The following is a 27,461-nucleotide window of genomic DNA, read 5'->3' as shown; positions in this document are numbered from 1 at the left end:
GATAATTACTATTCATTTGTTCAAACTCCAGAATGCACAATGTCAAGAGTTAACCATAATTTAAACTATGGATTTTAAGTGAACTGTGGATAATCATGTGTCTTTATTCTGAAGGAGAATATGGATAATGGTGGATGGAGGCTATGCAGGTCGGGGATGGAGCAAATGATATTTGAGAACTTTATCATGCTATCAATTTAATTTTAATTGATCTAAAATAGTTTTTTAAAATGATTTAAGAAAACCCTTTCCTTATAGTCAGAAGCGCCTTGGAAAAGATGGCCTACTTAATAGAAAGTAGAAATTCCACCTTCCCAACCCTCTAGCTCCGTGAAAGTAGATAGTGTAGTAATAGGGGGCGGCAGGGCTGCATCCCCCACACCCGGCCGCCCACATGGCTAGCTTATGCCCCGAAATAACAACACACAAATTGTATTCATTTAATCACTGCTTGGCCCTTTAGCCCTAGCCCTTACTGGCTAATTCTCACATCCCGATCAACCCATCTCTAATAATCTGTGAGAACTGGTCTTACCGGGAAGATTCTAGCCTAGTCCATCCTGGGTCGGAGCTTCATGCCCGGAGCGGGGCATGGCGTCTCTCTCAGGCGTCTGCTCCTGAGAGCAGAGCTGTGGAGTCTCTGAGCTCACTTCCTCTTCCTCCCAGCATTTTGTTCTGTTTACTCCTCCCACCTATCCTCTAACCAATAAAATGGGCCAGGGCAGTTCCTTTATTAGCCAATGACCTTCCTCCATCAAGATAGCAACATTCTGATTCTGTTCTGAGAGATCAGGAGTCCATACATGCCCATTCCTCCATCAGGGTAGTAACAGCATTCCATTTTCTACTGACCCCACAGTGCTGTGAAATACCAGTGAGGAATAGCTTCTCCACCATCACACCTCTACTTCCCTCCCCCTGGTCGGGTCTAGAGGTGAGATGAGCTTGAATCTCAGTCAAAGGTATAAAGGAAAGCCATTGCTCCCCTTTCTTCAAGGAACCATCACAAGAAGGTTGTATCAGTCAGGGTTTGATTTTTACCAAAATGGTCTTAGTATGATCCTTCAAGAAATGGAATGGGATGTCCTCATATTACATCTTACCATGGCTACTGGTTGTTAAACAGAAGACTGAGTACCATGCAAAAACCTATAATTTAAAAATGTTCAGAATATGTGTAAAAAATAATTATCCCAAGAATTGAAAAAGACCCACAATATGAATGAGTAACAATGATCAATGGGTCTTAACATGAAAGTGATTTTGTGTGTTAGCATTATTTGATGAGAATTTGAAAACTTTCATCTTTAAAATGGTCAACAAGAAGTTACCAGTACATTGAAGGTTAGTAAAATAGAAAAATTTCAGCAAAGCATCTGAAGTTACAAAAAAAGAACAAAATGAAAATTGAACACATGAAAATAGACTGATAAAGGATAGGTAACCCCACTGGATGGGCCAACAGAGTTGAGATGAAAGAAGACAGTAGTAATAAATATTCATAGAATCTATCCATTCTGAGCAACTTCCTGAGGGTAAGTTACCTATGAAAAGAAAAACTAGTAAAAGAAGTAGAAGCAAAAGAGGAAGAAGAAGTATAGGAAGAGGAGGAAGAAGTAAGGGCTTAGGAACCTATGGAAACAGTAACAAAAGATCCAATATCTGGGTCACCCAAAGTCCATAAGGATAGGGGAAAGCAAACTATAAGTTAAAAAATAGTAGTAAAATTTGAAAACTTTGGAAAACAATAAGAATACAGATCTAAGTATAAAAGAGAATCTCAAACATAAATTCAAACCAAGAGTACTTAGAATCAAACTTCTGGAAACTAAAAAGCATGCCCAAACTCTTGAGAACAACTGGGCGAAGTAGCACATTACTTCCGAAGGCACACCAATTCAAATGACAAGGTGCTTTTCTTTGGGAACCACAGAGCAGGAGGAAGTAGCACAACATTTTTCAAGTGCTGAAAGAAAAGAACTGTCAACCTCAAATTATACATCTGGCAAAAAATATCCTTCAGTAATGAAGGGGAAATGAAGATATTCTCAGATGAAGGAAAACGAAGAGATATTGCTGCTAATGATCCCATCGTTACATAATGCCCAAAGGAAGTTCTCTAAACAGAGAGGAAATGATAAAAAAAAGAATGTCAGAAACTTCACAAAGGACAGAAGAAATTTAGGACAGGTGAAAATAGTGATAATATAATGAACTATTCTTTCTCATGAGTTTCATACATCATATCCAATGAATGAAGAGAAACCTCTGACACCATTTCTTCTGATACTTAGTGTGAACACAGGAAATTGAAAAGACAATTGATACAAAGTAAGAAAGGTGACATAACCTGAATGCAAGTAAAATTTCTATATTTTAGTAAATTTGATAAAATATCAATGGTAGGCTATGATAAATTTTTTATGTATATTACAATGATCACCAAGATAATTATACAGTTAGCTAATAAAAATGAAATATAAATGTACATAGAATCCTAAAATATGTTTAAGTGAACCATAAGAATGACAGGAGAGAGAACAAGATGGGGGAAAAGAAAGTCTATAGAAAGCAAAGAATAAACAAACAATAAATTATCACTCTTAAACAATTATCTTGCATTTATATGGTTTAAACACATCAATTAAAATGTTGAAATTAACAAATTATTTAAATAACAGGTATGTTTCATAGCAAGATATTCTAAATACAAAGTATAAGTAAGTTGAAAGTCAAAGTAAAGCAAATGTACCATGCAAATATTAATTTTACAAAAGCAGCAGCATTACTATTAATATAACTAAAAGGCCAGAGAAAAGGAAAATGTTGGAGAAGACACAATAACCATAAGTATGTACACCTGAAATAACAGGAAGTATTTCTATTTTATTTAGGTTTTATTTGTTTTTATTTTAGTCCGATAGGCCTAAGTACTCCAGGTTAGCCTCAAACCCACAATCACCTGCCTAAACTCTATAAGTGCCGGGGTTACAGGTGTGCTGCCCCACTATGCCCAGCCCGCAGGTATTCGGATGACATGAAGCAAAAACTAAAAATCCACAGTTGTAGTTGACTCTTTAGCACCATAATTTTCAGCAAAAGTTCAAATCAGCAGGCAGAATTAGAGATGAGGACATCAACAATACTTGATCAACTAAAGGTATCTAGATGGCACAGGACAATCTGCCCTCTAAAAGATACATGTTTGATTCATGGGCTCCACAGAAACACATCAAGATAGACCACATCTGGATCCCTGAAACACATCTCAGACAGTTGCTTGGAATGAAATTACACAATGTGTGTTCTCTTATCACAATGCCCTCTAATCAAACTGAAAATCAATAATAAGCAAACATTTTTAAATGTCTCTTAATATTTGGAACTTAAACAATCTACTTCTAAGTGTACTAAACTAAAGTTAATAAAAAATGAACACACAACTTTTAAAAATATGTGGCATATAGTTAAAGCTGCATTGAAGGGTAGATGTGTGGTACTAATGCATATATCAGGAAAGAAAAACACTTTCAAATTAATACTTGATTTAAGCAATTTAAGCTTATCCTGTAATAAGCAGTACAAAATAAATCCAAAGAAACAGAAGATAAGGGATAATAAAGATAGAATAAGAATCAATGGAACTGGACATGGGAACATAGTTCAGTTGAAAGAGCACCTAGCATGCAGCAAGTTCTGTTTCATTCTCAGTACCACATATAAGTGGGTGTAGTAGCACACATTTGTAGGGCAGAGCTAGGGAGATAAACGTTATCATTGGCCTTGTGTGAGGTGCATGAGACTCTGTCTCATCCTTCTGTCTCTCACCCCTTCAAAATGAAACAATAGAGGGAAAGATTGAAAAATGAGCTTCATCGTTACTGGAAGCTTCACCCCTACTGTTTGTTTTTCATAATCAATAGTCTTACCCATATCTGATACTGTTAACTGACTAAGTCATAGACCCTAGGGGAAAGGCTACTAGCATTATTCTATTAAGTGGACACAGTATTAAACTATCTCCTCAGTTCTTATCTTTATACCTACAAATTAATAGCTCTCAACACTTTTCAGGGAAGGTTTTGTAGTAGTAGTAGTATATAGTGATTAACACAGAGAACCACAATTGTTGAATGTGCAGAAAATAAGACACTTCAACTTTAAATGGGTATCTACATATTATATTATATTATATTATATTATATTATATTATATTATATTATATTATATTAATCATCCAAAGGCTCAAGGATCATTTTAGAAGAGAGACCAGAAAGAGTTAAGATCCAGAACTAATAGATATCTGAAGGGAGATTATTTTCTGGACATGTCAGGAAAGTCACATACATGAATGCACGTGTAAGACCTGCACAAGAGCAAACTCGTCAGAACCCTAGTATGCACTGGAGGACAATGCCATAGCTCTAGCTGAGAGGCAATTGACAACTGACGGCTGCCATGGAAGGGACAGTCAATTTTATTCTGGCATGCAGACCCTGAGAGGCTACCGAGTTGCCAGTAGATGGTTTCACAACCTTGTACACACGGGAAGCACCAAGTGAACTTAGTGAATTTGAAAAAGAACATGTAAAATTGCAAGGAGAAAGTGGTGGAAGGACAGAGAAGAATATAGAAGTGGATTTGATCTAAACACATTACATGCATGTATGAAATTCTCTTTTAAATGCTAATTTTCTGGAAAGAACAATAAAACTGACTTCTAGTAAGAGTGAATTGCCAATATCAGAAGTACAAAGAATATCATTTACAGACCTTACAGAGACCACAGGATAAGGGAATATTATTCAAAACTTTACATATATAAATTTGAAAACTTAAGATGAAATGGACCATTTCCTTTCATGCAAAAAATTACCAAAACAGATCACTTCAATATCTCTATAATTTTTAAAGAAATGTAATTCATACATGAGAAACACCTCCCAAAGTCTTCACACCTAAAAGGTTTAATTGGAGAATTCGACAATAAAGAACTAATAACCCAATACATTTTCTTCTGGAAAATAGAACAGGATGAAACATTTCACAGTCAATTTTTATGAAATTAGGTATTAACATCACGTGAGAACTCAAGACAGAAAAAAAAGGAAACTACATCTTGAAATGCTTTGTGAATATATATGTGTAAGTCCTTAAAGAATTAACTAGTGCCAGGGAGATGGGTCAGTGGGTAAAATACTTACCACACAAGCCTGGTGACTTGAATTCAATCTTTAAAACCCATCTAAAAAGCCAGATGCATCTGTGTACATCTGTAATCCCAGCACCCCTATGGCGTGATGGGAGATGAAGACAGGACAATCAGCTAGAAGCTCACAGGCCAGCTAGCCTGGAGTACCTGCACAGCAGAAACAAGAGCAGAGACCTTGTCTGAATAAGGAAGAAAGTGAGAACTGACTCCCAAACACTATCCTCTGATCTCCATACCGGCGCTGTGCATGCATATAACTGCACTTACACACACACATGCAGACGCAATACACACAAATAAATATATAAATAAGTAGAAATAAGTAACTATAAATAAGACAATATTAGTAAGCAATCTGAATCTTGAGCAAATAAATTTATAGGTAAAAACAATAAAAAAAAAAAACCCTCCGGACCTAGATGGTTTGGAGTATTGTACCAGATATTTATTGGAAAATTAGTACTACTTTTACACAATCATTACCAGAAAGAAATTACCAGAGGGGCTGAGGGGCTGGAGAGTTTAATCGGTGGTTAATAGTGTTTACTGCTCTTGCAAAGTCCCTGGTTTAATTCCCACATCCATATGCTGGCTCACAACTGTCTGTAATTACAGTTCCAAGGGATCTGACTTCCTATTCTGACCTCTGTGGGGTCCTGCATGTACATGGTGCATATAAAAATACTTAAGTACACACACATACCCATAAAACACTTCTTCCCTTCCCCCTTCCTCCTTCCTTTCCTTCCTCCTCTCTCTGTCTTTCTCTCTGTGTCTGTCTCTCTCCTCCCCCTTCCTTCCTTCCTTCCTTCCTTCCTTCCTTCCTTCCTTCCTTCCTTCCTTCCTTTTTTCCTTCCTTTTTTTTTTTCGAGACAGGGTTTCTCTGTGAAATAGTCCTAGATATCATGGAACTCACTCTGTAGACCAGGCTGGCCTCAAATTCAGAGATCTGCCTGCTTCTGCCTCCTGAGTGCTGGAATTAAAGGCATGCTCACTACTGCCGGGAAAAACATTTTTTTTTTTAAAAAAAATGTTGGGAATATCTTCCAACTCATTTTACAATGCTGATGCCAAAAGTAGATGAACATACTGTAGAAAAAGAAAATTATAAATCAATATCTTTTATGCACTTAATTTTTAAAAAATCAACAAATGCTAGCAAATCAAACTTAGGGATGTATGAAATAATAATACACCATTGCCTAGTATGGTTTATCACAGATTATAAGTATAGTCCACCATTTGGAAATTAATTCATATTATCTACAATATAAGCAGGTTAAAAAAAGAAAAATCATGTGATCATGTTACTGAGCACAGAAAATCATTTGACAAATTCAATAACCATTAATTTTGAAAATTCTGAGACTAATAGGAATGAAAATGGACTTTGTAACAAGTGTCTACAAGTCCCTACAAACATATTTTATGATAAAAGATTGACTGATTTCATGCTAAGAACATTAACAAGGCAAGATGTCTGCAGTCATAACTACTACTCAATAAAACCACTTGCAGTTCTAGCTGGTGTATTATAAGGCAAAATAATGGAATATAAGGCACATAGGTCAGAAAGTATGAAATAAATCTACCCTTATCTACAGGCAACATGATTATCTATATAAAAACTCCAAAGAAATTAATAAAATATCTTCTTCACTGTGAACTTAAAAACCAGCTCACAAAAAAATAATACACATATCCTAACACCAAACACTGGAACACTAAAACTAAAAATCATAATATAATACTGGCATAAAGATCAATGCATAAGTAAATTACTCGAGAGTCAAGAAGTAAATATTATGATTACAGTCAATTGATTTTGCTTTTTTGGTACTGGGGATTGAAGCTAGGTCTTGTGCATGACAACTAAGCACTCCCCAGTGAGCTATGTCCCTACCCAGGTGCATCTTTTAACAAGATACACCAAGACAACACAATGTGTAAACAATACTATTTTGATTAAAAGTGTGGGGACAACTAGATAGCCACATGAAAAAGAATGTCCTTTCTTTTCACTGTATACAAAATAGGAAACAATTCATACATTTTCCCAAAGACACATAAATAACCAACAGGCATATATAATGTTGTTCAATAGCATCAGGGGAATGCAAGTCAGAATCACAATGAGCTATTACTTCACCTGTTACATGGCTATTTTTTTAATATTGGAGGGAATATGAAGAAAAAAATCCCTGATCATAATTAGTAAGAATGAAAACTGGTGCAGTCATTATGGGAAAAATATGAATATTCCTCATAAATTAAAACTCCTATACACTCTACCTAGTAAAAATGATATCACGATCTGAAAGAGATACAGGTTTGACTATACTTGGCTGCAGCACTGCCCATAATACTTGAACTTGTGAAGCAAAGATTAGAATGGTTGCCAGGACCTGTGAAATGTACACCGACTATCAGCTATGAGATATATAAGTTCTGGATAACTAATGTATAGCATGATGACTATAGTTAACATCACTGTGTTGTTCTTAGGTCTTTAATCCTAGCACGGAAGAGGCAGATCCAAGCAGTTCTCTGCACTTGAGGCCATCCAAGCTTACATAGTGAGACCATGTCTCAGAAAAATTAGCATATTGAGGTAGAGAGATGATGACTCAGCAGGTAGTAGCACTGACTGATCTTCCTGAAGACCTGGGTTTGGTTACAAGCATCCACATGGGGGCTGATCACAACCTTCTGAAATTCTAGTCCCAGGAGATCCAACATCCTCTTCTAGCTTCTAAGGCACCATGCATGCACATTGTGCAGAGATATACATGTAGGTAAACTGCCTCGTACAAATAAATAAAAAAAAACACTTGCTAAAAGAACAAATTATAAGTGTCATTAACACTCACAGAGTAGATTTTAAATGTGATCAATACAAACACTGTAACCACAGGGGCTAATGGATGTATTGAGTGTAGTAATTGTTTTAAAATGTATATCTAAATATAATCATCACATTATACAACTTAATTATGGAAAGTTTTGCCTGTTAATTCAATATGGTTTTAATGAAACTAAATCAGAAATGGAAGGTAAAACTATGTGTAAAAACTAAAACCATAAGAAACAAGACGAAATCTTTGGCACCTTGAATTAAACAGTGATTTCTTAAGTATAATTCTAATAGTCTAAGTGATGACAGGAAAACAAAATAAATTAGGCCTTATGAAAATTAAAGCAAGCTTTTATGTTGTTGGGCCCACAAGATGGCTCAGCAGATAAGGACATTTGCTCCCAAGTTCAACTACCTGAGTTTATTCCTGGTACCCACTTGGTGGAAGAAAAGAATTGAATATTGAAAGTTGCTCTCTAGTCTCCACTTGTTCCATGGTATGCAATGCTCACATGCCCTTGTGCACACACACACATGCCCACACATGTGTTAACACACAAAAGAATGCAGAAAGAACAAACAAAAATAACTTTTATTACTGACAATATAAGGCAGTAAAAAAATGGCCCATAGAACATAAAACTTACTAGCAATACTGTAAGACTCTAATACTCAGAATGTATTAAGATTCTTTATATTTATTAAAGAATTGAAGGACAACTCAACTTAAAAATGGATAAAGTCTGAACAAACACTTCAAAGAAAATATGCAAATGGATAACAAACACACAAAAGATGCTCAACATTATCAGTCAACAAAAATGTAAATCAAAACTACAATGAAATAGCACTTTATAAGTACTACAGGTATTGACAAGGATGTGGAAAAACTGGAATGCATTGTTGGCAAGATGGTAAAAGTGGTACAACTACTTTGGATTATAGTTTGGCACGTCTTCAAAGTGTTAAACAGTTACTGTGTAATTCACACATCCCTCTTCTAGGAATGTACCCCAGGGACATGAAAACATATATCCACATAAAAGATTGTACCTGAATGTTCATAACAGTTTTATTCACAATAGCTAAACTGTGGTAACTCTAATTTCTATCACCTGAGTGGAAGGACAAATTGAATTTGATGTGGGAGGTGATGTATGCTGTGAATACATTTTATTGCCATCAGTTAATAAAGAAGCTGTTTTCAGCCAGTGGCTTAACAGAGTAAAGACCAGCTGGAAGAGATATAGAGAGAGAGTAAGTGGAGTCAGGGAGATGTCATGTAGTCGCCCACAGGAGACAGATGGGCCAGAACCTTGCTGGTAAGCCACAGCCATGTGGTGATACACAGATTAATAGAAATGGGTTAATTTAAGTTATAAATGTTAGCCAGAAATATGCTTAAGCTATTGGCCAAAGAGTACTGCAATTAATACAGATTTTTGTGTGATTATTTCAGGAGTCTGGGAAGCCGGGAAACGAACAAGCAGCCTCCCTGTCAACATAAATTTTACTCACATTTGGAGAAAATAAAACATTAAAGGAGTTGACTTAGTGGGTAATGTGTTTACTGTACAAACCTGAGGACCCAAGTTTGATCACCAGCACCCGCCATGGAAAGATGGCCGTGGTGGACTAGGCAGGTGGAAACACGTAGATCACAGGAAGTTGCTGGCCAATCAGCCTAGCATAATTGGCTCCCAGCTTCCAGAGAGAGACACCCTGTCTCAAAAAGGAAAATATCTCCTGAGGAAGAACCCAAATGTTGATTTCTGGCCTCTGAACTCGTGGGCACATGCTGCTGTACAAATATGAGCCATACACATCTGCATTAAACACACATGAGAACAAGAAGTATCAAAAATAGGAGTAAGAACTAATAAATTATGCAACCTGGATGAACCTTGAACATATTAATAGCCCAAGGAAATCAACCATGAAAGTTGGCCTATTATTTGGGAGAAAATGGGGGTGAAGTTCTTTAGCCTGGGTGTGAGGAAATGCTTTCTGTGAGTCAGCGTCCAAGAGTGGCAACAGAAAAGGATGTTCCTTAAGTACACGGAAACCCTTTTGCAGCTGATCGTGATGCATGCCTTGAATTCTAGCACCGGCTAAGTGAAGACAAGAGAATCATGAGGCCTTGTCTCAAAACAGCAGGCAAGCAAGCAAACAAAAACCTTTGGCATACCAGGAGAACAAACAAATTTAGAAAATTACTTCTAACAAATATTGCAGATAAAAACCCAATTATCATCACCATACAAAGTCTTAAAATTGAGGATATAAACTCCCCCAAAAAATCAATAGAAAAGGGAAGAAAAGACTTTAACAGATAATGCACATACAGAAAATATCAAAAGGCTCTTAAGCATATGAAAAGATGTTCCAAGTTACTCATAATTAGAAAAATGCTAATTAAACTACACTGAGATATCATTTCTCACCTATCAGATTTAGAAAAAATAAAAAGTATAGCAAATGCTTTGATGGGGAGGCTCTGGGGAAAGAGACATTCTCATGGATTGCTGGAGGGAATCGGGCAAGGCATATCAAAACTTCATTTGTTTTTACATTTTGACACACTTGTACTTTGTTATTATTACACCTATAAAAACTGACCCTGAAGATACAGCTGCAACAGTAAGAAAATGTATATATTCCAGCATCTTCTTGAAGCAGCAGAAGTGCAAACTATTGAAAACAACCTAAGATACCAACAGCCAGGAATGTAGTACACTGCAGCTGTCAGGAAAGATCCAAGACTTCTGCGCACTGACATAGGATGCTCACTAGGTCATGTTTTCAAGTGCCAAAGTAAAGCCTAAACGCGTGTGTAAGGTTCCATGTTTTATGAAAGCAAAAAAATCTGGTCTAGAAAATACACAAATGTGTCCATTTGTGTTAAAAGGGCATGGGGGAAAAGGTAATATATTGGTGAACTAAAGTAGATGAGTAGAATGAGGAGGAAAGGAGAGAAACAATAAATATTTTTGTGGATTTCCATTGCAATATTTCTCACTTCTTGTACTGTTATTAATTCGCACATACATGCACATGCCCCTCAAAGAATTAAAAAAAAAATAGAGAAAGCAAAAGGAGTTCAATCAGAAACAAACTAAATCCTGTTTTTGTTGTTGTTGCATTTATTTTGCAAGAGAATGTCTTTATTTTTAGGGAATTGTCATTAAAATATTTGGGGAATAAACGAGCATTATGCTCATAATTAGCTCTCCCAATTCCGAGAAAGGAGTATGTGTGTGCACACGTAGGTGTATGTGTTGTGTTTGTAGAGGAGGGCTGATAAAAGATAAAGAAAAATAGAAAAATCTTAATAGTTGACAAAGTGGCTTCCTGGGAGTGAAGAGACAGAGACTTAGCTCGGGTTGGTTTGTTTACAATGATGGATTGTACAGTCAGAAGCTAAAGACACTGTGTGTGTGTGTACTGATATTGGACCTTGTTAACAAGCTTCCACACAATCATGGGTTAGCAATGCTGAAATGACCTTCTGTGTACTCTAGGATTTAGTGATATGTTATGGATAACAGCAGAGATTTCTCACTGTTTACGAAAGGAATTATAAAAATGGAAAGAGGAAAGGCAGAATGAACTTTGGTATGGAATTGGAATTTAGAGGAATAAATGTGAGCTCAAAATTTCTAGGTAGGTAGATACGTAGGCCTTACGGACAAAGTTATGATTTGATTGAAATTATCTCTTAGCCTGGTGGACTGAGAGGACGCTGAGACACCTGTAGGATTGACCATGCATGAAATATCTGCATTAAGGTTTCTAAATACTAGCATCCATTTAAAGAACTAAGATTCCCTAGGAAAATGGGTGATTTTAAGGGCTAATGTAGGGAGAAGTAAGTACAAACTGGGCCTGGTGTCTTGTAGTGGAAATGAAGGTGATGCTCAGATGATTAGATACTGATAGACAAAAAGACATCCAAGCCAATTTGAAGAGGCTCTCAAGAGCCCAAACTGTAGCAATCTGAGAAGAAAAAATAGATAATAATAAAGGTTCATAACTTATTAAATTAGGATAAAACCCTTCAAATATAGTAACAACAATATATGAATAAATATATTTACTTACGATATGGGAGGGTAAGGCCTTACTTATAGTAGAAAGCAAAACAATAAATATAGACAAGATAATGGAATTAAAAGTTTCATTACTATAAACTTTCCTCAGGCATGGCCATCAAGTGATGCCAAACTCGTGAGGAAAAGAGAGATGCACAAGGAAGACATGACTTTAACCAAGTTATCCAAGTGCCTATTACCAACAATGCCAGCCAGCAACCTCATGTGCCCCCTGATGTGGTGCACTAAGGGGACACAGCATTACTTTCCTGTGACTCCTAACAAAAATCACACAGTCCAAATCTAACCAGGAGCAAACAGCAGACAACAAACCCAAATTGAGGGACATTCTGTGAAATAAGCAGTCTGTACTCTCCAAACACATCAATGCTTCAAAACACCAAAGCAAACTGAGCTATTGTCCCAGATTAAAGGAGACTGAAGTCACGGGCAATTGTACTGCATGATCCTCAATTTTCTCTTATGCTTTAAAGGTTTTATTAGAAAAACTGGCAAAACCTGTTTTGTTTTGTTTTTAACTTTGATAAAAATATTTTTGTTTCATGGTTCTGGAAACTGGAGAGCTATTGTAGATACATTTGAGCTAAGAACTGGCCTCTTGGTTCACATATAGCAGTCTACTTGGCTTTTCATATGGAAGAAGACCCCAGGGGGTTTATTGGGTTTGCTTTATAAGAATACTAATACAGTTCATGACAATTCTATCGCTACGACCCAAGCACCTATCAATCATGTCACTCCCGATACCACCATACCATCAATTTGGGGTTAAGAGGTAAATTGTTTAAAGTAAGGTATATTTTCTGACATCCTAGGATTCCTAGCAAGTCTATGCCAGGGTTTAATCTACAAAATTTTAACAAAGTTTCCAAATTGCATTCTTTAGAAAAATTAGCACCGATATTAGAGTTATGATTTTGATCAACATCCTGTGCTTCTGTGTGAGAATTCCTTTTGTTTCTAGGATGTGTGTGTGTGTGTGTGTGTGTGTGAGATGTATGTATGTATGCATGTGTGTATGTATGTATTTATGTATCTGGGAGTTCAAAGAACAGTGTGTCCACAATTTGTTCAATACAAGTTTGAGAAAGTAATGTGTGTATGTAAGTATGATCTGTCTGGGGTGAATAAGATATAAAGAAAATATGCCAAAATCTTAACTCCTTAGAAACAAATTGGTTGGTATTCAGAAATTATTGGAATTATTCTTTTTTTGTGTGTGGATGTAATGTGCTGATAATGTAACCCAGAACATTATACATGTTAGTTATTCCCCTATCGATGATGATGATGATGATAGTGATTAAGGAAGACTGCATTCATGTCAAATACAAAAATTAAATAAATTACAAAAGCTTACAAATGACCATTCAATGCCCCAAAGGTAAGGTGTAAAGAGCAAAGAGTAAAGACCTTTGGGTTCATGCTCAGAAAATATCTAGCTTGATAAATGACTGTCTAAGAAGCAAGAGCACAGGAATTTCCAGGTACATGTTGGCATTAAGAAAATAGTAACTTTTGCATGCAAAATTTGAGAAGTCATTGTTTTTTACCGCTGAGTAGTACTCTAATGTGTATATATTCCACACTTTCTTCATCCATTCTTCCACTGAAGGACATCTAGGTTGTTTCCAGGTTCTGGCTATTACAAATAATGCTGCTATGAACATAGTTGAACAAATGCCCTTGTCATATGATTGGGCATCTCTTGGGTATATTCCCAAGAGTGGTATTGCTGGGTCTAGGGGTAGGTTGATCCCGAATTTCCTGAGAAACCGAAACACTGCTTTCCAAGAGTGAGGTAACCCAGACCCAAAAAGATGAACATGGGATGTACTCACTCATAATTGGTTTCTAGCCATAAATAAAGGTCAGTGAGTCTATAATTTGATATCCTAAAGAAGCTAAATAAGAAGGTGAACCCAAAGAAAAACATATAGCTATCCTCCTGGGTAGGGGAAGTAGACAAGATTGCCAGACAAAAAATCGGGATCTTAAGGGTGGGGTGGGAGGGGGGTAAGGGGAGATGGGGAGAGAAAAGTGAGAAGGGTAGGATGGGGAGAACTTGGGGCAACGGGATGATGGGGATAAAGGAAGGTTGGATAGGGGAGCAGGGAAGCACATATCTTAATTAAGGGAGCCATCTTAGGGTTGGGAAGAGACTTGGACCTAGAGGGGCTTCCAGGTGCCCAAGGCGAGGTCCCCAGTTAGTTCCTGGGACAGCTGAAGATAGGGAACCTGAAATGATCCTATCCTATAGCCATACTGATGAATATTTTGCATATCACCATAGAACCTTCATCTGGCGATGGATGGAGATAGAGATAGAGACCCACACTGGAGCACTGGACTGAACTCCCAAAGTCCCAATGAGGAACAGAAGGAGGGAGAAGATGAGCAAGGAAGTCAGGACCAAGAGGGGTGCACCCACCCACGGAGACAGTGGGGCTGATCTATTGGGAGCTCACCAAGGCCAGCTGGACTGTGACTGAAAAAGCAGGGGATAAAACTGGACTCTCTGAATATGGCGGACAATGAGGGCTGCTGAGAAGCCAAGGACAATGGCACTGGGTTTTGATCCTACTTCATGTTCTGGCTTTGTGGGAGCCTAGCCAGTTTGGATGTTCACCTTCCTAGACCAGGATGGAGGGGGGAGGTCTTTGGACTTTCCAAAGGGCAGGGAACCCTGACTGCTCTTCAGACTTGAGAGGGAGGTGGAGAGGAGTGGGGGAGGGGGGGGGGAGAGGAATGAGGGGACGGGGAGAGGAGTGGGGGGAGGGGGGAGGAGTGGGAGGCTGGGAGGAGGCGGAAATTTTTTTTTCTCAATAAAAAAAAAAAGAAAATAGTAACTGCCAATTGGATAGCTTTCAAGTCAAACCTGGACAGTGGACCCACTACCAGTGCTCTTTAAAATCTCAATCAGTGTGGCAGATGCCAGCTACTCTGTTTAACTCTCTCCAGACCCACCTCATATAAGACAGAAAGCCTACAAACCAGACAATTGCCTTCAGGTAGAGATATTTGCAGGGGACGCATATGACATAGCAAATGATGAAAGGATGAATTCATGAAGAACAGGTAGATGTATGAGAATGAAGATGTGAAGAGCTATTAAATATCCATGCAAAAGAACCTATGCAAATTAATGGTAAGTAGTAAATTAATATGCTTAAAAATTCTAAACCATTCAATACAGAATCACCCTATAAAGTGCAGTTGATTAGAGATATACGAAAATGAGGACATCTAACCTGAAGTGTGTTGTCTAATAAATTTGTCATTAACTTCATGTGGTTATTAAAAATTTAAAATCTAGCAAGTCCCAAATGACTTGTGTTGTAAAGGTAAAACACACTAAATGCAAAGACATAAATAATAAGAGTATACAACATTTTACTAATTATGTCTTGATTACATGCCAAATAGTTTAGATATGTTGGGTTAAATAAAAATACATCATTCAAACTAATTCAATCTGCTTATTTTCTGGTTTTGCAGCTTAAATTATTTCTATTGGACAGCACTCTGGTTTCACATTTTGTTCCAATCTTCCTCACTGAAGTCCTTGCCCATCATATTGAAAAGCTCACCCTCCTTGGCACTGCTTAACTCCCTTGATTTCTTTTCCTTCAAGGCACTTGTCATCTTTCTGCTTTGTTCATGCTTGTATCTCTGACATGCCATTCATGTGTATCTTTATTTTCACAGTGGCTACTAAATAGCTCATGGTCCGCCCATCCATCCATCCATCCATCCATCCATCCATCCATCCATCCACATCTTTTGTAATGCCTGTACATACTAAACACATAAAAATCTTTTGCTGAATCTATTTTTCTAGATAACTTTTGGTCATTTTGAATGGCTTACATTAGCTGGGGCTCCACTTTCGTACCACATGCTCCTTCTTTGTTGTTCTCATGAAGCAAAGAGGCAGCCTAAAGCCAGTCCCACTGTGGACAGGAGGAAAAGGGAACACATTTTTTGGAGGTCAGTCATCAGGAGTTCAGTGCATTACATAATTAGTGAATGTATTTGCCCAGATATCTACCTTTCTCTTGCAGAAACATCAAAATGTAGCCCTGGAGAATGGCTTAGTGGCTACTTGATGAACAGACATGTTTTTAAGCCTTGTGGAGGTAGACAGATCCCCCCCATCAGCTCTCTTCTTCTATCGCTTGCCACCTTACTCTTTGAGATAGAGTTTCTCACTGAACATGAAATTCAAGGTGGTATGTGAAAGAGGAAGAGAGCTCATGTTGACTCCAGGCCTCCACACACAAGCACAAGTAGCTGTATATACCGACACACACACACACACATACATAAATATAACCATTGGCAGGCCCAACTCTGGTCAAATCACATCCTCAAAACAGGGGGATTCAACATAACAAGAAAAATCACCCCCAGATGCTCCCTCAGTGTAGTGATAGACTGGTGGAGCTCAAAGAGAGATGGGCCACAAAATAAGATGGTGAAGCTGGACTCAACTCAGCTCACCGGCTACTTCCTCACCAAGCCCAGAGTTTCCTGACTCTCCCCTCCACGCAGTCCACAGAAGTGGGAGTGCCTAGGCTGAAGTGGGAGGAGCAATCCTAGAGCTAGCGCCAGTGTCCAGAAGAAATGGGTATATTTGTAAGCACCTCATGAACTCTAGGTGGCCAGCACAGTTCCATGATTAAGAAAGCAAACTAAGACACTATCCTGAGTGAGGTAAGCCAGACCCAAAAAGAGGAACATCGGATGTACTCACTCATATTTGGTTTCTAGCCATAAATAAAGGACATTGAGCTTATAATTTATGTTCCTAGAGAAGCTAAATAAGAAGGTGAATCCAAAGACAAACACATAGGCATCCTCATGAATATTAACCTTCATCAGGCGATGAAAGGAGACAGAGACAGAGACCCACATTGGAGCACCGGACAGAAATCTCAAGGTCCAAATCAGGAGCAGAAGGAGACGGAGCACGAGCAAGGAACTCAAGACCACGAGGGGTGCACCCACACACTGAGACAATGGGAATATTCTATCGGGAACTCACCAAGGCCAGCTGGCGTAGGTCTGAAAAAGCATGGGATAAATCCGGACTAGCTGAACATAGCGGACAATGAGGAATACTGAGAACTCAAGAACAATCGCAGTGGGTTTTTGATCCTACTGCACGTACTGGCTTTGGGGGAGCTTAGGCAGTTTGGATGCTCACCTTAGGAGACCTGGATAGAGGTGGGCGGTCCTTGGGCTTCCCACAGGTCAGGGAACCCTGATAGCTCCTTGAGCAGATGAGGGAGGGGGACTTGATCGGGGGGAGGGGGAGGGAAATGGGAAGCGGTTGCGGGGAGGAGGCAGAAATCCTTAATAAATAAATAAATTTAAAAAAAAAGAAAGCAAACTAAGGCTGAGCACTCTGAGTGCAAACAGTTGAGAAACTAAAAGCTTCTTTTAGACAAGACAAACTGTTACTCATTACAAAAATAAGGGTGGGGTTGCTTGGGGTTGTTTTTTCTTTCTCTAATGAAAATTAGAAAACACGAAGTCAAACCTAAAACAGCCATCTGTTTAAAATGAAATAATTTCAAATAACAAGCCCCTAGAGACCACCCCCCATTATTCATAAAATCTGTTTTATTTGAAATTGGGCATCGGTACAAGACCAACAAAATTCAATATTTACTGTTAGCTGAAAACAACTCATGGCTGTTAGGGGAAGAGGTGAGGGATAAAAATTCCTTCCCGATAAGCTACTGTTTGGTCGCTAGAAAGAAAATGCTCGCAGTTCTGTATTCTGCGGACTGCAGGCCCATTTGTAATGGGCAGTCTAAAGGTTTCTTCTGCTGGTGCTTAGGAACTATGGGGTGTTTTGCAAGATGGGACTCCCGAGGCCTGAGCTAGTTTGGTGTCTTGTAACTTGCTGGATAGCCCTTGGGAGGTATGGAGTTTTCTTCAGTTCCAGTATCCTCACGTGCAAAATGAGAAGTCTTTATGGGAATTTCCCGTTTTTCTATTCTTTGGCCATATACAAAGAACTGTCAATGTTTTGGCTTTAGCCAAACCTCTAGAACTGCTTTCCTTTATCTAACTGTCTCCATGCCCTCCTACCCAAACAAAAGCAAAACACCCCTATGCATTCAAGTCTTTGGTAATCTAAAACAATTGATCATTATGTCACTTCCAAATATTTTCAGAACTTTCTATCTTACTGTGCTCTCCAATCACAGAATACCATGGCTAGAGGAGGGCATTGGATTCCCTTAGTTCATTCCTATTCTGTACAAATGAGGAAACTGTGGCCTATCAAGAGGAAGTGAGTGGCCTTAAGTGTCCGTAGTTGGCATGAGAGATGACCCTGGAGCACAGGTGGGTGGGTGTTCTCACTACAGCACTGGGGGCTTCTCCCAGCCTCATGAACGTGGTCCCAAACCAGTGTATCTTTTTTTTTTAATTTATTTGTTTATTAAGGATTTCTGCCTCCTCCCCGCAACCGCTTCCCATTTCCCTCCCCCTCCCCCGATCAAGTCAGGGCAATGGCCAACTGCCACACTTTATGCTTTACAAATCACCACTGTTTTGTTCAGTTACATGATGCTGTCTCAAGTTGATAGGTGAGATCTGCTTTCAAGTAACTGGCACGATTCCCCCTTCCAGATTAAAAATGAAAGTACGTCTGAGACACTCTGCATTGCAGTCCAGTATCAATACTCATATCTAATATGCTCTGAACGTAACCACCCCTGATAAACCTAGCTGCTTTAAGAGAAGACAGAATGGGCAAAAGCACATGCAATGGCAACTAGGAGGAGGGACAGGAAACTGGGGACCCCATGAGTTTAATCTTGTGATATTATGGATCTGATTGGGCCCCAGAGCAGGCTCCTGGGAGGCTACAATTAGATAATGGCTTCATATTGTATTATTAGTGGGAAGGAAAGGACCTCTGGGCTGCCCTGCTGCTCAAGGCATGATTCTCAATCCCAAGGGAACACCTAGAAAATATAGAGGCAGCTTCTGGGGCTCCCTGGGGGTGTTGAGTTCCCAAAAGGATTAGTGTAGCGACACTCCTTGATGCTGCCAAGAGCTCATTTTGAGGGTTGTGAGAACAAATAACATAATCAAGCTCTTTATTCTGTGGCTGGGGCATCTCTAGAAAGAACCAGATTGTTCACTTTAATTCCAATGTCAGCACAACTATTTTAACACCAAGTGGGTCAGATTTGACTCCAAATCCCTGAAATTAATTTTAGAGTGGCAGTGAAATAAAATAGCATACTTTGAGCTTTGTTGTAACATGTTCATGCAACACACAGCAAAGAAAATTTAGTAATTAGAGGTTAAATTAATCCTTGACAGACACGCAGCTCAGAAACACTGTGCTCTCCTCCCCAAACCTAGCATAATGCATGCCAGGCTTTCAGAATTAGCCTCACAAAGCATGTGATGTTGGCAATTACCCCGAAACTCCTGTCCCATTTTGAATTCCAAAGTCGGTGCTGGAACTTCCATAGACAGATATTAATACCGAGGACTCACTGAGAATAAAACCCAAACAACATCCTACAAATGCCAGCAAAGACTACCCAGCAAAGCTCTCCACAGCACTGACTGCCCAACTTGAAAGCAGGGTGAGACATCATCCCTTTAGAGACTATTGCTGCCAAGCCCCAGACTGATTATGAATTTGCAGCCTTCACTCTCCAACGTGGTCCAGTCTTGCAGCTGTGACTCCAATAGTTCCCCATGACGTCCTGACCATAGCACACACAGATACAAGGGTAGATTATCTTACAGCACAATTCAAAATGCTCCTCCTCCAGGCCCTGCATCTCCTCTCACCACTTTTGATTTGCCTTGAAAAACCACCCGTCTACTCAAACTTCTGAGCAAAAGGCATCTTCTGGACAAGTCTGAGAACTGGAGGGCAAGTATGTGGCTACTTTGGGCAGCCCTTCTCATCTTCCTGGAAAAGTTGGGCAGCTCTCTGGGCCTCAGTCTTCTCTTCTGTAAAATCACCGGACTTCTCCTTCTTACAATAAGGTTAATCTTTCTGCAAGTGAGTCTTCAGAGGAGTTGGTGTTCCTTTGTTAACTGTGCATAGTGACAATGGTCAGCTTGCTAACTGGGGCCATGAAACAGGCAAGCAAACCCGTGGTCCCAATCTCCTTTACAATCCTTTGGAACTGAGGTGCCAGTGTGCCAATGAAAGAAGTTGAGAGTTAATTTTTTTTCAGGCGAAATTCTAGGGGAAAATGTGGATGGTTAGCAATGTGGGGCTTGGTTCAATTGCACAGAACACTCTGGACACCCCGAAGCACTGCAATTTATTGCCATGCCTTTTTAAGGTCCTGCCCTCCCACCACCAGGGCCTGCAGACTCTCCTAAGCTAGATGCTATTCTATTCAGTAGCTTTGGCCCTTTAGCCTGACCTCTTCTAAAACCAGCAGACAGGTATCCCTATGGCCTAGTGTCAAGGTACTCCTACAGGTACGAGAAAGGTGGAAAACACAATAGCTGGTGGGGCAGAACACACAAAAGGGTACCCAGAGAAAGTAAGGAACTACAGGTGGGTCTTAGACTTCACAATAAAAAAAGAATCACTAGCTAACTGAAGGTCAAAAGACAGAATTAGGTGATCATGGGTTAGAACTATCTCCAGGGCCTAGGCAAGGTCCTTGTCTTATGAACTAGATGCAGGAGACAATGGGGATGTCTGGAGCTTGAAGAGATTAGAGGTCAAAACAGTCCATCTGGTCTAGGAAAGTTTCATGGAGTTTGCAAAGAGCTTTTTGCCTTCTTTTGCCCAAGATCGTGTCCCTAGAAACCTTTACTCTACGGAGTTCAGTGCCTTTGGCCGGGTTTCTTTCCCCAGGGGACTCTTAGATTGTAACATGTCCAATTGTTTGGAAATTAGGGAGGTCATATTTTAGGAGAAAACGTGAGGCTCCAAGGAAAAACCAAGGAAGGTCTGGGAAAGGAAGGACGGGAGAGAGAACAACTGGAGGGGAAAGAGCAGACAAGGAGAAGCTCAACTCAATGCCAGCTTCAGCTCGCATTGCATACATGCTCCAGGACTAACAGCTCTGGACTGGTAATTAGGGGCAGGACCGCACAGGACGTATATGAATATGCTATAATGTGCTAACCCTTTCTCACCTTATGCAGACCTCCTTGATTCACAGGCCCCAGCTGCAGGAGGCCTTTTCTTCTTCCTCTGCTACACTTAGGTAGCAAGAACAATGGCACAACACTAGCAACAAATAATAAACACATACCACAACACTGTACTTGTGAATTTTTGCTTCTCAAAGTCCTAAAGATGTTCATGGATTTGCTGTCTAAAAATTTTAAAATCATAATGGTACCAACTAAGCTTTACAATGCTCCTTTCTTGCCAACCAGTTGAATGGTGCTGCCTAGGTTACCCCTTCATGGTGGTGGTGGTGTGAGAGGTGGAGGAATGGGAATGGGTTCATTGTGCCGATCCATAGTAATCAGCTCCTGTTCTTCCATCATTTATCTCCCTCTCCAGTGACATCTGGGTCGGTCTATTCACACTCTCAGCATTCTCTCTGCCCCAACAAACACTCAGCCATTTTTGCTTGGATAAGGGGAATTTTTTTTAGTTACATCAATTATATGTGTATCAACATTTATGGCAGCAAGATAATTGCCAAAGAACTGAGAGGATAAAAGGTCTTTCTTCATAACGTCCACCCTTACCAGTTATAAAATCAATATTAACATCAAGCAGGACAGTGGCAGATTCTTCCACTGCTGCTGAATCCTTAAAGTAGGAAATGTGTTCTTTAGAAGACACTCCTCAGAACTCGAGGGTTAAGAAAAGGTTCAGCATCGAGTTCTGAATCCATATCCCAGTGGGTCATGTGTGTATGTGGATAGCAGGCCTTTTTGTCCTTGTAACCTTTGCTAAATAACTGCAAGGCAGCAAATCTGCTCTATATTTAATGAGTCCTCTGGAAATATGCCAGTCCAATTTCAAAGAGTTTAGATCCCGTTATCTGTAGACCAGCCCAGTGATTAGGAGGCCTGCCATCAATAGGCCCCAAGAGGGCTGGATTAGGGGTACTGGACAAGAGGCACTCTGGGCTGCCTCTCAGCCTCCTTGTCTATAACTCGAGGTTAGAAGTTCACACTTGCAAATACACAAGGGGGGGGCACTTCCCACTTTAATATTGTTTTGATTGGCCTTCTGCCACATTAATTCCCCCCTTTTCAATGTCTCTTAAAATCTTAGCCCCATTTCTTTATCTATCTTACTGTTTTCCCCAATGGCAAGGCTGAACTTGATGCTTCATTTTCCCAGAAAATGACCATTTTTGTTCACAGATCCTAATACTTTAGAAACTCGGAGGGAATCAGATTCAGGGGCTAAAGGGGGAATGCAAGGAGGGAGGACAAGCTTACCCGTGATCCCTCTGTTAATTAATAGAAGTTTTTAGAAAGAAAAGAATGTTACCCAGTTTCTAGTCAAATTATCTGATCAACCATCTACTGTCTCAGGGAAAGAAAAATCAGAATCACTGAAATTGAAAATGGTTACTACATATGCAAAGCCCCTTTAAAAAGTAGGCTTACTTCTGCCAGGAGAACCACTTGGTTACGATCAATTTTTGTTCTTCCCATAACCCCAAACAGTAATGGAGTTCCTAAGCATGATTCACTATCAGGTGCATTTTAAGCCTTTAGCGAGGGGGAGAAAAGATTAAATTGCTGCTGGGTTTAAAAATGCCTTTTCTTCACTGAAAAGGATTGGCAACAGCAAACCTTCTATCTTAACAGGCAATGAATGTGTAACCCCCCCCCCCAACTCCAGCAACAGGCTATTTCCTGGTTCAGTTTAAAAATTCAATGACGTTCCTGTTTCAACCCACACATCTGTGTCACTGTCAGCGTCAGTGGCAGGAAAACAGACAAAGTCACCCTTTGCTAATGATTTCCTAACATGGAATTTCCTTGTGTCTTCTAAAGCCTTTCTTCCAACGCCAAACTGCCCCCCCCCCCCCACACACACACACATTGTACTGAAGAAAAAACTGAAAATGGTCCTCGCCGGAAGAGAATGGTTTTAATGGAGATCTCGTAAGGAAGCCCTTCAACTCTTAAGATGTTTTTAAAGGGAGACTAGGGGCAGCACTGCTGGTGTTCCTAACAGCAGCAGCTCATCCCTTTCTTCCCCTTCCCTGATTCCCAAGTTCTACTGTGAGCATCATTCTCATAAATACTAGAGGAAACAGGCACAAGCTGGACACAGGTAGAGCTAGAGAGCAAGACAAGCTCCCCGAGCAGCAAAAACACAAGAGATCTGTGAAAGCACAAAACAATATAGAATCCCATCACTTTTCCCCTCTGGAGAACATCCTATTTAATATGCTACTGGTCATCAACGGAAAAGAGGGCTGTTACTTTAAGGGGAAAAAGCTGATTAGCTGCTCTAGCTGGCAGCAAACAGCTGTCCGGCAGGTTCAAGGCCATTTCAGCTCCTCTCTTCTGGAGGTACCATATGTTCCATCTCACACATCAGCACATTTATTTTCCAATGATCTTGCTCCAGAAGAAATGCACAAAAGGAGGAGAAAGTAGAACCAACAGTTCACCCTTTGATTACTTTCTTATGATTTTAGATGTAACTGGGATGTGTGTGTGCGTGTGGGGGGGGTACCACTTCACCTACTACTCTATAGACCAAAAAATGTTCAGACAACACACTTAGTGCTATAGGGGTGGAGCGGGAGAAAGACGTAGAAAGGAATGCATCTGCAGGCGCTTGTACTCACAAAGACTTCAACACCAGATTAAGGGGGTACCGGGAAGGGTGGAAGCAAGGAGGGACCGAGAGGAGTAGGATTACTCTAGAGACTACCAGTTTGAGTTAGGTCCCACCCCTTCTTATTTGTCACCTTTTGTTCTTATCAGTAACCTTATCTTCCCTGAGGAACTTAGTTCTTTTGGAGAAGCCCTGAGGAGCGGGCTGACAGGATGTGAAAGGTTACTTGTAACATCAGGCTTAACCTCCCACGTGGCAAGCCTGGTTTTATCCCAAGTTAGGTGGGTGGGGGGAAGCAGGTGGAAGGAACACAGCCCATAAATCCTCAGTCCAGCTAAAAACTTGATGCCGGTGCATTTTGGACACCCCTTGTTGCCAGACCCTGTGTTTGTATAGAGGCAACTGGCCAATGCGTGGTCCCTGGCAGCTTCTGCGTTCACTTACAGTTCCAGACTACCCTAGAGGTGGCCGCGGCTACTCACTTTTCATGCCTCAAACAAAGGGCACCCTCGGAGAGTTTCAATCCTGTGGAGTGTGTGTGTGGGGGGGGGGGGGATACGATAGTAGGGAGCAGGAAAGAAGAGGAATATAACTAGACTACAAGGTGGTCAAAGTCTCAAACCATTACCAGTGCCTCTGCTGCCTACAGGCTCAGCAGCCACCCTAGGTTGTTTTTTTTTTTTTTTTTTTGGCTGAGAGGGGCGCCCCAAAGTAAAGCGAAACCGAGGAAAGGGCGCCCCCTATGCCCAAGCCCTGTCATAACAGGGACCTGCAGCATTTGCCCACCCTGCTGAGCATTCGCCGCCTCCCTCCTAGCTCCTGCCTGCTCCCAGTACAGCAGGCCAGACAGTCTTAGCTGCATGAATTTAGGGTGTACAAGGCTGGCCGACCAAGTGCATAGAATACGTCAGGAACAAGAGCTTTCCGAGATTTCCCGGGCTCTTACAGAGGGTCCTCAAAATACACCCCCCCCCCATTGCCTACACTAGCCCTCCTGTCCCAAGCGGCTCGAAGCTACTTGGAGGGAGGCTGCCTCCCCCGCCCTCTGCCTCTGAGTCCCTTTCCCCTTCCCTCTCTCCAGCCTCCTGGGAAACAAAGGGGCTTTTTATAAAGCGGATTGTTGGCGGCGGCGGCGGCGGGGGTGGGAGGGAGGGGGGAATCTATAAAGACAAGAAGAGGTGGGAGGGAGGGAAGGAAAGAAGCTGCGCGGCCTCCAGGGGCCCTGAGCAGCGGTGGCAGCCGGGAAGCCCTGGTGGGTGCATGGTAGACCCCGCCCGGTCAGTGGGCACCAGAGCGAGAGCCTGCGCCTGCGAAGAAACTGGGCCGAGCCGCTGTGATGCTCCCATCCACCCACCGCAGGCAGGGAACAGGAGTAGCGGCCATGGCCCGGGGCCGATGGGGGAGACATGATTCCCGCGGGTGTCTTCTCTGGAAGACCCTGGCCCTCTCCCTAGCAAACTCTTTGAGAATTGCTGAGGCTTGAGGAGACTTTGCGTCTTTGTTACAGCACGACCTGCTCTCCTCGACTAGGCTCTCTCGCCCTCACAGACAATGTCCCAGAACCGGCCTTAGTCGGCTACCCGCAAAGGGAACATTTGGCTTGAGGACGGTACTCTAAGGGGTTCCTTCTGCTGCCAAATAACAAGGACAAGCTACCCCAGCAACTGGAATCCAATCTCCCCAGGTTCCCTAGACACTCCGTGCTCCTGCCCTTGCTCTCACACACCCACATTCGGGGTGCCCGACTCAGCCGCACCCAGCTGCAGGAGCCCAGCGGGGAGCGAATCCCCCAGATTGAGGCGCGTCTGTTTGCCCAGGTTCCAATGGCTTTAGGGCCGAGTTTTTCTGTGGGGTAATCCTATTAGTGTCCGCTCAGTCCGAATTTAATCACCGATCGAAATCAGACAGCACCGCTAGCTTTCCAGGCTTCATACTCACTGCATCAGGACGGAACCTGGCCAAACCAAGTGGCCAAGAAAAGTATTTGGCGGCGCTCCGGGGGGCTTCCCACCCGCCTTAGGCAGAGCCTGGCGCCTGTCTAGGCTGCAGAGAGAATGCCCGGGAGCTTGGAGCGCCAATTCCTGCGCAGGGGCTCTGGGAACGCTGGGTGGGAATCAGTAGGGGCTGCCTCGGGCCCCCAGTTTTGCTCCAGGCTGCTTTCATGAGGAGGAGTTGGCAAATGGGGTGGGGGAAGCGCAGGGCAACGCGCACACCCCACACTCTGTTCCGCGGCAGCAAATTGATTTGGGGCAGGGGTATTCCTCATCTAGTGCCCACTGCTGGACTCGGGGGCTGGCATGGAAAGACAGAATCTCTGATGGCACCTTGGGCAGTGAGCAAGCGGCCCAGGGGTGTGGGGATGGAGTGGGTGCTTCCTGCTAACCTAATGTAGCCCGTGGAGCCCGCGCAGCTTGCGCCCCTCTATACCTTTCCTCCTCGGAATGCAGCTGCCTCCGCCCAGTTTTGGACTCCCTCTGGGGCCCCTAAAAGAAGGCAGAGACCAAAGACCCTGGACGTTGAGACCTGCGCTCACCCCAGTTAGGCCAGTCCGAGAGGGGGGCGGCCAACCCCCAGCGCCAGGTGGGCCGTGTGCTCAGAGCAAACTTTGGGGTCTCCCATCTCACAGCATCCCGGGGCCCCGGATCCTCAAAGATAGAGACTATAAGCGGGGGCTATAAGTGCACTCTGGAGCCCCCCCCCCCACCCTAGTAGTCGGACCTCCCGCATCTGCCTTCACCCTTACCGTGTTGCGGAGCTCCAGCAGCAGCCAGGACAGAGTCGGAGGGGCGGGCAGCCGCCGGCACAGGCAGCCTTCCCCCAGGCGCCCGCCGAATGGCCCAGCCGGATTGAAGATCACCCCCTGGCTAGCGGCCGGTGCCCCCGCGCCCGCCCGCTGCCCGCCGCTTCAGCTCGCAGCCAAGTTCATGCTGGCGGCGCTGCAGTGGCGGCCTCAATCTGCTCGCTCCATTCCCACCGCCCGGCTCGCGCCGCGCGCCCGGAAGGTGGAGTTTCGGGGGGGTTTAAGTTACTGATAGGCATTTCTCACTGCTGTGTCACTCGGGGAGGAGGAGACACGCACGCCGCACACTCACACACCCTCACACTCACGGCGACGAGCAGCTCTGGTCTTAAAGGAGAAGCTGCGCTGCCCTGCCTGCGACCCCACCGGCCTCAAGCCTTAAAATGCAGGGTTTCCAGACCGGGATGTAGACACAAGCAAACTAAGAGCCGGTCGCTCAAGGGACTTCCCAAATCCTCTAGACACTTTTTAATGGGCGAAGGAACAGCGGGCTGGATTCGCAGTGGCAGCCTCATTTTTCCCTGGGGCAGCTAGGAGAGACTAGAGAAGTGGAAAGGGTGAGGGCATAGTTACCTCGAAGGCTCCTTAGGAGGTGAAGGGTGGCCTATACCAACGAAGTCAAGTGGCTGCACTGTGCGCTGATCGGGAGAAGCAATAGCGGGGTTAGAAAACAAGCCCAGTCATAAGAATGGGATGGGGCC

The 27,461-nt window shown here is 42.0% G+C and overlaps 1 protein-coding gene across 6 annotated transcripts in view; it reads right to left on the bottom strand.

Moving 5' to 3' along the window:
• Positions 1-26,983, bottom strand: part of Mamld1 (mastermind like domain containing 1) — a 129,150-nt gene extending 102,167 nt beyond the window's left edge. For 2 of the 6 annotated variants that reach the window (XM_041641001.1, XM_041640996.1), the window contains exon 1: positions 26,704-26,983. The gene's annotated coding sequence lies outside the window, so the exon portion shown is untranslated. Of the gene's footprint in view, positions 1-5,204; positions 5,360-16,048; positions 16,132-25,898; positions 26,014-26,703 lie in introns of those variants that run through there. The other 4 variants (XM_041640997.1, XM_041640998.1, XM_041640999.1 and 1 more) reach the window with 4 other exon arrangements.
• Positions 26,984-27,461: the final 478 nt, after the last annotated feature.

Source organism: Microtus oregoni, unplaced genomic scaffold, assembly GCF_018167655.1.
Source record: "Microtus oregoni isolate MIOR12 unplaced genomic scaffold, Mior012 000067F_000, whole genome shotgun sequence".
In the NCBI taxonomy this organism is placed as follows: domain Eukaryota; kingdom Metazoa; phylum Chordata; class Mammalia; order Rodentia; family Cricetidae; genus Microtus; species Microtus oregoni.
This window is presented reverse-complemented; position numbering and strand designations above follow the sequence as displayed.